The sequence below is a fragment of the Taudactylus pleione genome, unplaced genomic scaffold (genome assembly GCF_031769625.1).
Source record: "Taudactylus pleione unplaced genomic scaffold, aTauple2 ptg000218l, whole genome shotgun sequence".
Lineage (NCBI taxonomy): Eukaryota > Metazoa > Chordata > Amphibia > Anura > Myobatrachidae > Taudactylus > Taudactylus pleione.
This window is the reverse complement of record NW_028284620.1, coordinates 10,929,904-10,942,666: the sequence shown is the minus strand read 5'-3', so window position 1 is coordinate 10,942,666 and position 12,763 is coordinate 10,929,904. Positions and strand designations below refer to the sequence as shown.

The 12,763-nt window shown below is 40.4% G+C and overlaps 1 protein-coding gene across 1 annotated transcript in view; it reads right to left on the bottom strand.

Moving 5' to 3' along the window:
- The window catches only part of FAT1 (FAT atypical cadherin 1), a 191,486-nt gene that overhangs the window by 126,125 nt on the left and 52,598 nt on the right, over positions 1–12,763 (bottom strand). The window lies entirely within an intron of this gene.

Sequence of the window (12,763 nt, the reverse complement as noted above, 5' to 3'; positions counted from 1 at the left end):
TCTTGAAACGTTGGCCAGACGGATTCATAGTATTGTTTTTCTAAAGACTCAATGTCGCTGTTATTTTCACGTGTGTGTGTGTGTGTATATATATATATATATATATATATATATATATATATATATATATATATACACATACACACACACACACATTATACATATATATATATATATATATATATATACACACACACAACGTATATAAAATACATACATAGAGTATGTACATATATATATATATATATATATATATATACATATATACACACAAATATACATACACACACACATATATATATTATATATATATATATATATATATAATATGCATAGACATGTACATATATATATATGTGTACATTTGTTTGCATATTATATGTATATATATATATAATACAAACACACATACATGTGTGTATGCATATTTATATGTACGTACGTACTGTATGTATTTTATATATATGCACACGCACGTGTGTGTATATATGTATATATATACACACACACATATATATATACATAAATATACATACACACATGTATGTACATATGTATGTATGTATATATATATATATATATATATTATATATACACATGCATATACACATACATACACACACATATATATTATTTGCATACACATGTACATATATATATATATATATATATATATATATATGTAACACATATAATGCTATAGGACCCAGTGCCTTTAATAACAGTAGTTACATTTTATTTGGTAACGAAAAAAAAAAAAAAAAAAAAAGCCCTTCAATACTGTCTTACTTTTGTGATGTCAAGATGCTGACTGACTGTGTGACACACTGGCTCAGCCACAGCCATCCCCAGCAGCATTGCGGCATGTTCCAGCTTCCACCTTCTCTTCTTCCGTGCAGTCTGCGCGCCAACCAGTCACTGGGAGCCGCAGGCTGCTACTCTGTGTCTGATTGTTCCACCGCCGGCCCGGCAATTCAGCACTGCTCTGCGGTGCCGGTGGGGACTCTGTGAATGCTACTGGAGTGGCTGCGGATCGCGGGATCGTACTCGATCTGCGGCGGTGGCGGAGGACTTCCCTCCAATTACCCTTTAATCCAGCCATGATCAGTATGCTTCATCCCCAGGCCCCGGCTGGTGCGCTCAAAACTCAGAGCAGCACTGCAGGTTCTCTCCAGGGCCGGATTACCGGGGGGGGTGCCAGGCTAGGTTGCCTAGCGGTAAATCCGGCCCTGGGTCCAGTAAATATACTTATCTTCTCCCCTTCTTTCCCTAGCCCTACCTTATTGAACCCTAACCCTGCACCCTAACCCTGCCCTGTAAGTACCTAAACTTAACCATCCCCACTTGGTGCCTAATCCTAACCGCCCCCCCTTAGTGCCTAACCCATAACCACCAAACAGTGGTGCCTAACCCTAACCTTGACCCCCCCTCAAACCTTAATGTGCCTATCCACTAGATGATTAAAATTAGCGATTGAACGATAACGATATCGTTCGATAATCGTTTGCAGATTGTTTAAAAAATTTCTAAAACAACCAGCGATCTAAAACGACCAGCGATGTGCGCTCCAGCTGGTCGCTTAGGCATCTATCATCTGGCAAACATGCTGGTCAACCTGACGATAACCTCAGGTTCAGCATGTTTGCAAATGATTGATGGGCCTACACTGAACGACTGCTCATTCAGTGTAGGCACATCACAGACTGACAAACGACTGCACGATTACAATGTCGAAATCGAGCAGTCTTTTGCCTATCTTCTAGTGGATGGGCACCTTAACCATCCTATGCTTCCTAAACCTACCCCTTCCCCCCATGGCTAACAGCTAAGGAGCCCCGCTTACCTTCGTTCGGGATGTCGGTTTGTCGGGATTTCGGCGTGGGGCTAATGATAGGCATCTGTATTTCGACGCCTATCTTTAGTCCCAAGTCGGGCTTCCGGCACCGGCATACCGTGTGTCGGCAAGCTAAAAACATCCAGTCTATCCCTCCACTCTTCACTGCTTGATACAGCAACTTCTAAGTCTCTATTGATCTGGCAACATTCTGAGAGTAGATTCATCCCACAAAATGGCTGCTATTATAGTGTCTGAGTGATTTCACCGATTCCTAATGAATTTACAGCTTGCATTCCAATAAATATTGTTGCAAAACAGCAAGACATGGGTATACTTTAAGATAAGTTTTAAGGTAATATTAAACACAGATGCAAACTCCTTTCCCTGCAATTTATAAAGCAAAAAGCATACAAGTCAGTTTTCACTTATACTGTACAGAATAAATAAAAATCTCAGGCTTCCTATCTTTATAGTACACAGAAACAATAAAAAAAACGAAGGCTGGACCATGATGTCTATAAATCCAGACAGAGACTTTATGGTGACTTCTCATCATTGTGAAAACAGTCTGAGCAGCTAATCCTTCAGTTTTTGTAGCCGCCAGTGACAGACAAAGAGGAACCATAGGCTGCAGCACTGAAACATAGTAGGATTTCCAAGACGATTTTGTAGCAATCGGGAAACGGATTTTAAACAACTAGACTGTTTTCCCCAGAGAGAAATTACTTTTTTGGTTTTAGTACTTAAATGAGGGTAAACAATTAATATAAAAAACAAAAAAAAAAAAACAAGACATCAGTTTCCATTAACAATGCCTGAAATATTAGGGTGAAAAGAGGTAGAAGAAAATCACTTTGACAGAAATGGGAAACCTATGGCAGCTACTATAAAATCTGAAAGCAAATTAAAATATGCTGCAATTAAAATAATTTCAGTCAACAGGAAAAAGAATTGATCTGAAGGTGACAAACATGTTGTGTTCCCAGATTTCATTAGGAAATATATTCAGCATTGATCTACTCGGCTCTTGAATTCTGAGAAACAGCCGTCAATTCACAATGACTGCCTTTATGTATGAATCTAAAGTGATGTATTAGTAGACAGCACAACAACACTTGTTACAACATAGCAAAGTGAGACTTTTTCATGTTGAGCAGATGAAACTCTGCACTAACCATAATGGTGTAAAACAATCAAGGTGCACAATACTTAACATACATCTCTACTCCCGCTTGCAACATGTATGGAAAATAAAAAATAAAGCTTGTCTGAAGTGTATGGTAACAAAAACCTTACTAATATCCCTCTACTAACATACACACTTTACAAAAGTCACTGTTATACAGTGGAGTCCTTCACTGTGGTGTCACCCGGTGTGGGGAGAATTGCTGTGCGTGTGGCGAAGCCGTGCACTGCCAAAAAAGGGGTTGTGGCCTTGCGAACAGGAGCGTGGCAATGCAGGAAGGGGTGTGGCCTCGTGACCGAACCTCTGTGGTCCCGTCACCGTGCTTATCACTGAGGGGTGTGCAGGAGGGAATCGGTATGAAATACCGCCGGCCCCAGGGCTCGATTCCCGGCAGTGACAGCCCGACAACAGCGGAGTTCCCGGCAGCGGAAGCCCGCTGGAAATCCTAAAACCTAACCTAACACCCTAACCCTCCTTAGGGGTGCCTAACCCTAACCTCCCCCCCAAGTGCCTAACCCTAACCCCACCCCTTCCCCGCTGCCTAACCCTAAGTCCCCCCGGGGTGCCTAACCCTAACCCTCCCTCCCCCTAGCCTAACCCTAACCCTCCCGGGGGGGTGCCTAACCCTAAGTCCCCCCCGGGAGCCCTATACCTATCCCCCCCCCCCCCGCGGCTGTCCGCTCACGGCACCCTTTCGATCGGGATGACGGGCACCGGTCTCTCGACGTCGGGGAAATGTCAGGCGTCTACATCTAGACGCCCGGCATTTCATCCCTCGCCGGGATATGACAGTCGGGAAGCCGGCTGCCGGTATTAAGGCAGCCGGCTTCCCGATTGTATACCTGCAGGAGGTGTGGACTGCTTTGTGTGCAGTGCCTGCTGGCTCCCTCACAGTGTCAGGAGCTGAGTGCTGTACTTAATTATACAGAGCAGCACCTTGTGGCCTGCATCAATGCTCATAGCACACAGCTTGTCAATTAACTAAGAACTGCACCCTCACTGAGTGCTGAGCCTTAAGCACACACTGGAGCGATGTCGGGATTATAAGCCGTTTTGTAACGACATATCGCCTACATCGCTCAGTGTGTACGCATGTTTGTGTGCTACCGCGGTCACTAGCGATGGTCGCCAGGTTTGATGTGCTGCATTGTGTAAAAATATCAGCAATGTATGGGGTCCACAGATTGCAAATTCCCACCAAAAAGTGATTGGAATTGGTAAATCAGGTTGTCCAACATGTTGAATTTTACAGACCTATAAGAGCTGTATATTGCTAGTGTATGATAACAATGAGCCAATTTGCAGACCATTACCCACATTTTAGTATTAAAATGCGCACTTTTAGGATTTGAAGATCTGGTCTTTGCAGATATTTTACAGTGATTCACAGGTGATTTTTATCCAATGTATGGGCACATATTAGTGGATTGGTCAACCAAAAGAAGCTGTTATATGCACTAAGAGGAGCTGCAAATATATCTTTCTTTCACTACTTATCACCACAAAAGGTCTTGCAGGAAGATGATGAAGGCGTGACTAAACTACAAAGCATTGCATCGAAGTTATTAAAACATTTACAACGTTGTAAAATATGGTAGAAAGAAAAAATAGAAAAAACATGTGCTATGAAGTCATTTAGATGTTGTAAAACTAAGGAAATCTATTTTTGCAGTCGAAGAAACACCCATTTCGGCAGTCGAATAGTTACTTGTAACACCTATCAGTTAAACTAAGAATATACTGTAACATATTGCAAGTTCTAAGGTGAGAATGTTTTCAATTATCATTGTTAATATTTATATATTTCCTGTAAAGCTTTAATTTTATAGAACATAGCAAAATCAACAGCTCTATGAAATATCACAACAAGTACATACTTGGCATATAGCACAGATTGCCTGAGAAATATTCCTATTTTCTAATAAAAAAAAAAAAACACTTCCACTTTCACATGATAATCCTTTAAATATCTTTTAAACTGACTGCTACACTTTTCTGTATGAATGAATCATAAAACAGTATTAAGAAACAACACCCAATAACTACTGCAGCAGTAGAGACATTAAAACACTACACAGCATTCTGGCTCCATTAAACTAAATGTTAATAATAATCTTACACACAATACAGGTATGTATCTTAAGTATGCCTTGGCGTAAAAAATCAAACATTCTTGTGAATGGCTACTGGATAAAACTCATCAATATGTTTCATGATAGTAAACATAAATTGTTCGAGTGTTTGTGTTTAAATGGATTTGTCCTAAATTGCTACAAGGATACCTCACTACTCCAAATTTAACACTGTCTTCGGATATTAAACAGACTGATGCAGACCAGTGGAGAACAAAAAAAGAAACACACATATGGTTACAAGAATTAAAGATGATGTCCATTGATTTTCATTTTTAAAATCACATGTTCTAAATGGTATTCAAATACTATATTTTGTTCTGCTGCATTATAGTTGAAAAGCAACATTTCAATAAAGCCTCTGTACCACATTAAAGGTTAAAGTAATATTCTCATTTGACCACATACTGAATGATGACATATAATGCAATACAAGTTTTACAAAATAATACCTTCATTTTATGTATATTGTTCTATTTCCTGTGTTACTCCAGGGTAGCAGTCCACTACTGTAGAATCTTATTACACCAGATTTTAATAAAGGGCAGTTGCCAGGATACAGGCTCCAATAATGAGCCTGTCCCAGGGATCAGTAAGAACTTAGTAAAGTGATCATCTCTGCGATTTGTTTACATTGCCGGGGAGGGACCTGGAACATTTTTTCTGCGGAATGGATCTCATAGGCTACAATGGCTAATGCCATGTTATCAGGGCCAAGTTCTGGAAAGTTATGTTTCCCAGAGCTTGGTACATTGCACAATTCAGCAGCTCCCATAGAACCCTATGGGGACTGCTTTTCTGTCTGATCTCTGCTGCTGTCACTCCTTCCATACATCCCTAGATACTAAGTTTATCAATTTTCAGAGGATTTCCCACAAAATAATTTTGCTAAATATGCCCCTTCATCTCATTACCATACCAATCATCTGATTTACAGTCCCAAGAAATGCCCATTCCCTGAATTAAAGTGGGAAAAGCAGTGTATAAGCTCTCAACCAGAATTATACAGCTAATAAATCATTGTATCCTTTAGGATTCCTTAGCACATCATGAAGAGACATGGGTTTAAGTATACTGGAATTTGTTGTTTCCTTTGGCAGATAAGATTCTAAGCATACCTTAAATTATGAATAAACATAGAAATGCACTTGAGAATGCATTACATGCCTCTGTGCTTTCTGTATACTTGATTTTAAACTTAAATTAAAGCCAATTCAACAGCGTCAATAGAGGTGCCAGGAATCTGAAGCTACAGGTCTGGAAAGACTGTTATGTTTGTAAAGCAACAAAGTTTAAAGCGTGTATTACTGTCGAAGTATATTCCTTTCTTCAACTACATCTACAGCAACTACTTAGGATTACTGATATAAATAGGAAACATTAATTAAAGCAATGCCAACTTTCTTTCTGCATGTGAAATTAGCAACCAAATTTAATCTGATTTTAATCTGCCTGATTGAGAAAGTAAATAGTTTGTGGCAATACATCATCAAAGTCAGTGCTGCCACACTTCCATACAGAAACATGGCACGCACACACACACACCAAAATCAGTGCTGCCACACTTCCATACAGAAACATGGCATGCACACACACACCAAAATCAGTGCTGCCACACTTCCATACAGAAACATGGCACGCACACACACACCAAAATCAGTGCTGCCAAACTTCCATACAGAAACATGGCACACACACACACACCAAAATCAGTGCTGCCACACTTCCATACAGAAACATGGCACGCGCACACACACACCAAAATCAGTGCTGCCACACTTCCATTCCGAAACATGGCGCACACACACACACCAAAATCAGTGTTGCCACACTTCCATACAGAAACATGGCACGCACACACACACCAAAATCAGTGTTGCCACACTTCCATTCAGAAACATGGCGCACACACACACACCAAAATCAGTGCTGCCACACTTCCATACAGAAACATGGCACGCACACACACACACACCAAAATCAGTGTTGCCACACTTCCATTCAGAAACATGGCGCACACACACACACACCAAAATCAGTGCTGCCACACTTCCATTCCGAAACATGGCGCACACACACACACCAAAATCAGTGTTGCCACACTTCTATACAGAAACATGGCACGCACACACACACACCAAAATCAGTGTTGCCACACTTCCATTCCGAAACATGGCGCGCACACACACACACACCAAAATCAGTGTTGCCACACTTCCATTCAGAAACATGGCGCACACACACACACCAAAATCAGTGTTGCCACACTTCCATACAGAAACATGGCACACACACACACACACACACCAAAATCAGTGCTGCCACACTTCCATTCAGAAACATGGCGCACACACACACACACCTTCATTGAACAATGTCTAAATATACCAAAATACATTGTCAATGTATGTAATTGGGAATAACAAAAAATTAAGGAGAACAAAGCCTTTATATTGAGTTTAATTATTGTTAAAAAGCCTCTTTCAAATGTGTATTTAGAAATCTTAGCATAGTTGAACATCATAAAGTCCTCCCCAAGGTGCAAATGTATTATACTGGGTACACACTGGCCGATATATTGGGCGATCAATTGATCGGCCAATTTTTTGTTTTGTTTTTCCCAAAGGGGTCATGGACACGCCTCCAATGATTAGTCCACGCCCCCTACCCAGCCCCAGTCCGTCCCGACCTGCTGCAGCATGCAGATGATGGTTGTTCAGTGTGTATGAAAGACCATTGGGCCTGATTCAGACCCACTCGCAAGCGGCTGTCCGCTCGCAAGTGGGTCGATGTTGTGCACTGCGCATGCGCACGACGGCGGGAGCTCCGTCGTGCGCATGCGCCAGACGCGACGAGCGAAGGAGTTTGCTTCGCTCGTTGTGTCTGATCAAAGGGGGCGTGCTGTCGATGTTGATTGAGTGGGAGTGATTTTGGCTCTGATAGAGCCAAAATCACTCCGGGCCTTGCGGTTGAAAACCTCAACCGCAGGCTCCGGCTCGGAGTGGCGATGGTCGCGATGGTCAAGACCATCGCGGCCATCAAACTGCACGCTCGTATAGGCTGTGGGTGGTGACCCACAGCTATACGAGCGTCCAGGAGGACGCTCCATAATTATGGAGGGCGGCCCTCATTCAGAGCGTGCGCTCTGCTCAGATATATCTGTCATGTGTGTACCCACCTTAATGTGCCCCTTTTCTCAGCGCTAAGAAACATCCTGCATCAACACTTATCGCAGCACTGCAGGATGTAGTAAAACTAAAATGGATTTAAAAGTGTCATAAGAAAGATGTTACGGTAACCTACATCTCCTGCAATCTCCGTTATGCCTGTATTGTATCAGAGAAGTGCTGATGTAATATGGAATGGCTCCTTGTGGCCAAGTTTAATCTCAATATGAGAAACCACGCATGCGCAAAGACAACCCGAGGCAGCAGAGGGACTAGCAAGCACCATCCTCAGGAACTAAGGAGTCTATTTATTAAGCCTTGGATGGAGATAAAAGTGAATGGAGATAAGGTACCAGTTACAGCCTGTGACATGGCAGTTAGGACCTTATCTCCATCCAAGGCTTAGTAAACAGACCCCTTAGCAAGTTCCCATATCTCTTCACCGCAAAAGATGGTTATGGCGGCGTTATTAACAGAAGCCAAAAGGTGCCACTGGAGAAAGCTCTTATTTCTCCACAGTCTGCCTTCTCATACATTTTGGAGAAGCAGTATAAACCCTTTTTTAGAATTGTGATCCAATTCTCATTTGACAACACATATCAGACATTACTGTGTCATTCTAACAAAATTAAGACCACATGGAGAAGTCACGTGGGGACAAGTACATACACACTTTACTGCTCCCACATTGATAAAGAAGGTGATCTGAGCCATGTGACGTTAACCAACTGCATTTCATTATTTGGCTATTAGGGTGCGTTACCAGATCATAGTAAAAGCAAAACCTTTAGTAGCTTTGTCTGGAGCGTTCAGATTTGTGTTAGCACCATGCCTAGGAGAAAAAACATATGTAGTGATCTCAGGGACCCAGTTGTTGCTGCTCATCAGTCTGGTAACGGTTATAAGGCCATTGCCAAATAATTTGAAGACCATCATTCTGACATGAGAATTATTTACAGATGGACAACATGAAGGCAGTCGCCAATCGTGCCATGAGAAGGCCTCCCAATAAATGCACACAAAACATGTAATACTTAAACAAATTGCAAAGTACCCAAAAGCTACATCCAGGGATCTACAGGCATCTGTAAACCTGGCGCATGTGAAAGTCCATGACTCTGCCATAGGTACAAGACTCAACTAGTTTGGGTTACATGAAAGTGTACCTTGGAGAAAGTATTTTCTCTCCAAAAAAAACAACAAAAAAAAAAAAACAAGAAACAAAACCATCATCGTACGGCTTTTATTTCAAAGCTGAATCTGAACTGCAACAAAAGACTTCTGAAACAATATCTTCTGTATAGAATGGATGTGACCAAAGTGGAGTTGTCTGGTCTTAAAGCACAACACAATTTTTGGCATAAACCAAACACAACTTTTCACCACAACAACCAAATATCACCCATCAAGCACTGTGGTAAAGGCACAATGATTTATGATAGATTTGCAGCCACAGGACTTTGACAAGTCCCAGTTACTGAGTCTACCATGAAGTCTTCCCAATACCAGTTCTAGAGGGAAATGTGAGGTCATCCATCTGACCACTACAACTAGGCTGAAACTATCATAGATCTACAACTAAATGGCTAAATAAAAATACATAAAATCAAGGTTTTGGAATAGCCAAGTCAAAGTGCAGACCTCAACCCCAATGAAATTCTGCGATGGGCCTTACCAGAGCCATGCAATAATAAATGCCCTCAAACACTAATAAACTGAAGCAGTGTTTTATAGAGGAGTGGGACGTAATTCCTCAAATATGATGCAAGTTATATTATACAAGTTATTGCTGCTAAGAAATAGTTCTACAAGATACTAAATCACGGGGAGTACATAGATTTTCACATATTGCTTTTCATGTTGGCTTAATATTGTTGAATAAATAATGACAAAGTAAAATCTGCAGTTTTCCATTTGTCACATAAGATTAGAATAATCACATTTGGGACATAGCAAGGCCTAGATGTTTGTCAAACATGTCCTGGTATGTACAGATAAGATTTATAAGTGATTGTACTTTCTGCAAATGCTTTGTACATATGATAATTCCACAACCGTACATCCTAAGTGAAAACGGATTCAGAAATGTTTATTTATCTGGGGTCCATCATACAGCTCTATGCAATAACTGCATCTCCTCATCCTTAGCAAACACTGCTTCCATGTACTAAAGGCCTGATTCAGAAATGGACGCATTGCCAATGTTTATTCAATTGAGCGATAATCTGCACATGTGTCACGTTTCATTACAGTTATTATTCGCAAACTGACTGACAGGCAAGGAATGTTTGTGGGTCTCAACGGGGAGAGGAGGGGTGGCGGCACAAACCCAGATGCATCGCGGCCATTTTCAGGGCGTCTCTACCTGTGACTGCAATCTCATACAGTAAAAATGACTCCGGCGGTCTCAGTACCAGCGGCCATTCTGCGTGACCATAGAATTATTCGGTAGGCTGATTATCGACTGCTGCTGTTTTTTGTACGCAGTCGCTTGGATTCCCGAAGCCACCGGTGGGCGTCTCAATACAAATCCCGGCAGCTGCGACATACGGCCGCTGCATACAAATTCGCGTCTATGGTAGCGTACATCTCTGGCCCAGGCCCTAAGGTGTTTGAACATCTCTCCACTTACTGAAGTAGCCAACATGAATTCCTACAAGCCTCTGTATTACATAGTATTAAACTACAAGTCCCAGCAAACACTGCTGGTGCTTCCAAATATTATCATATTTCTAATTATACATCCAATTTTACAGCGCTGCATAAAAACCATGACCACAACAAAAGGCTGTATGTCAAATTGATAATAATATGCAAGCGACACCTTCCTTTCAAATGGAGAATAATCTCTGGATGGACTGGACACGTCCTGTCCTCTGGGTTCCAAGCAGAAAACAAAACAACCGCTGCTGTTACAAGAGGCTTTCTTTGCAAAAGACATAAGCGGATATTTTGCCCATTTCCCACTGTGTACAAATGACACAGGTGACCTTTAAATTCATGTGTTCATTGAATAGGATTTCGCAAACTGCTGAGGATTGTTCTGAAGCATTTTACACTTCAGTAGTCCTGTCAGGAGCATGCAGGACTTCAGTTGCTCATGGTACTTGTGTGAACAGCATCTCCAAACTCGCAGTTCTCAGGAAATAAACGTACAAATATCCCCTAAATCCAATGCTTAATGAGAAACACAAAACACACATTTGATTGAAACTGAAAGTTCGGACCAGGGGGCAGAGAGAAATCCTCTGTACAAATGACTTAATTTCCACTATTTTACAGCTCGATACATTAATGAGATCATATAACCCCATTACATTATAATCACTGCTTGATCTTCATTTTCATCCTAAAATGTTGAAATGTCTGGACATAGCCAGGTTTCATATAATTTTTATTTACCATATTCTGTAGTGCAATAGTTATGGTAATATTTAATGAGTACTTTATTTAAACAATAACATTACTACTATTAATAATGTTCAATCAACATATTATTCTCCATACAACCTTGTATCTCTAATTATTGCAATTTAAAGGGCCACCAATCCTAAAATACCTGTGGTGTTAGATTATATATATATTTTATTATATTACTTAGTTTCAATATTCACAGATGACTGTTCTAAAGCTTTTGGAAATTAATGAAATCATTTTTAAAAAGTAATTGTGGAAACATTTATTTATATATAAATTCAATTTATGTCTGTACACTGTAGCATACCACTCTGAGCCGCTAATAGATTATTACATAACACGATAAGCTTGTACCCAAAGAGACATAAAGCTAATTTTTGAGGATTCAGGGTAACCTTTTTAAATGAAACTATCTATTGTGTATTATATACGCAAAACAATGTAATGGCTCTCAGTATTTACAGCTACTAAGCCACTATAGTTAATATTCATGTTAGATACCACATTATTCCAGACACCTTGCACTGGCAGGTAGGTCTATGGGCAGCATGGTGGCATAGTGATTAGCATTATTCCTTTACAGCACTGAAGTCATGCGTTTAATTCCCACTTGTGGCTCATATGTGTGGAGTTTGTATGTTCTTCCTGTGTTTGTTTTTGAGGTGTGGCAAGAAACCCATGCATAGTGGTACATTAATGTAAATTTAACACTAGTGTGTATGTGCGTGTGCTTGTATGTTCGTGAATTTATACTGTATGCTCAAATGGGGCAGGGATTTATACGAATTGCACATTCTCTGTCCTGTGTTATGTTAACTGGTGGCACTATGAAAATAGATATTATTATTAATAATAATAATAAATAATAATATTAATGTAGTCCAAGTGTTCTGCTTTTAATAATTATTATTAGAGAGATGTCATATTATTATTATTATTATTATTATTCTTTTTACTATTATTTGAAAAACAAGTCCCTGAGAGTTTGCACAATGATTTCTAACTGGTTATAAATGGAATTAAA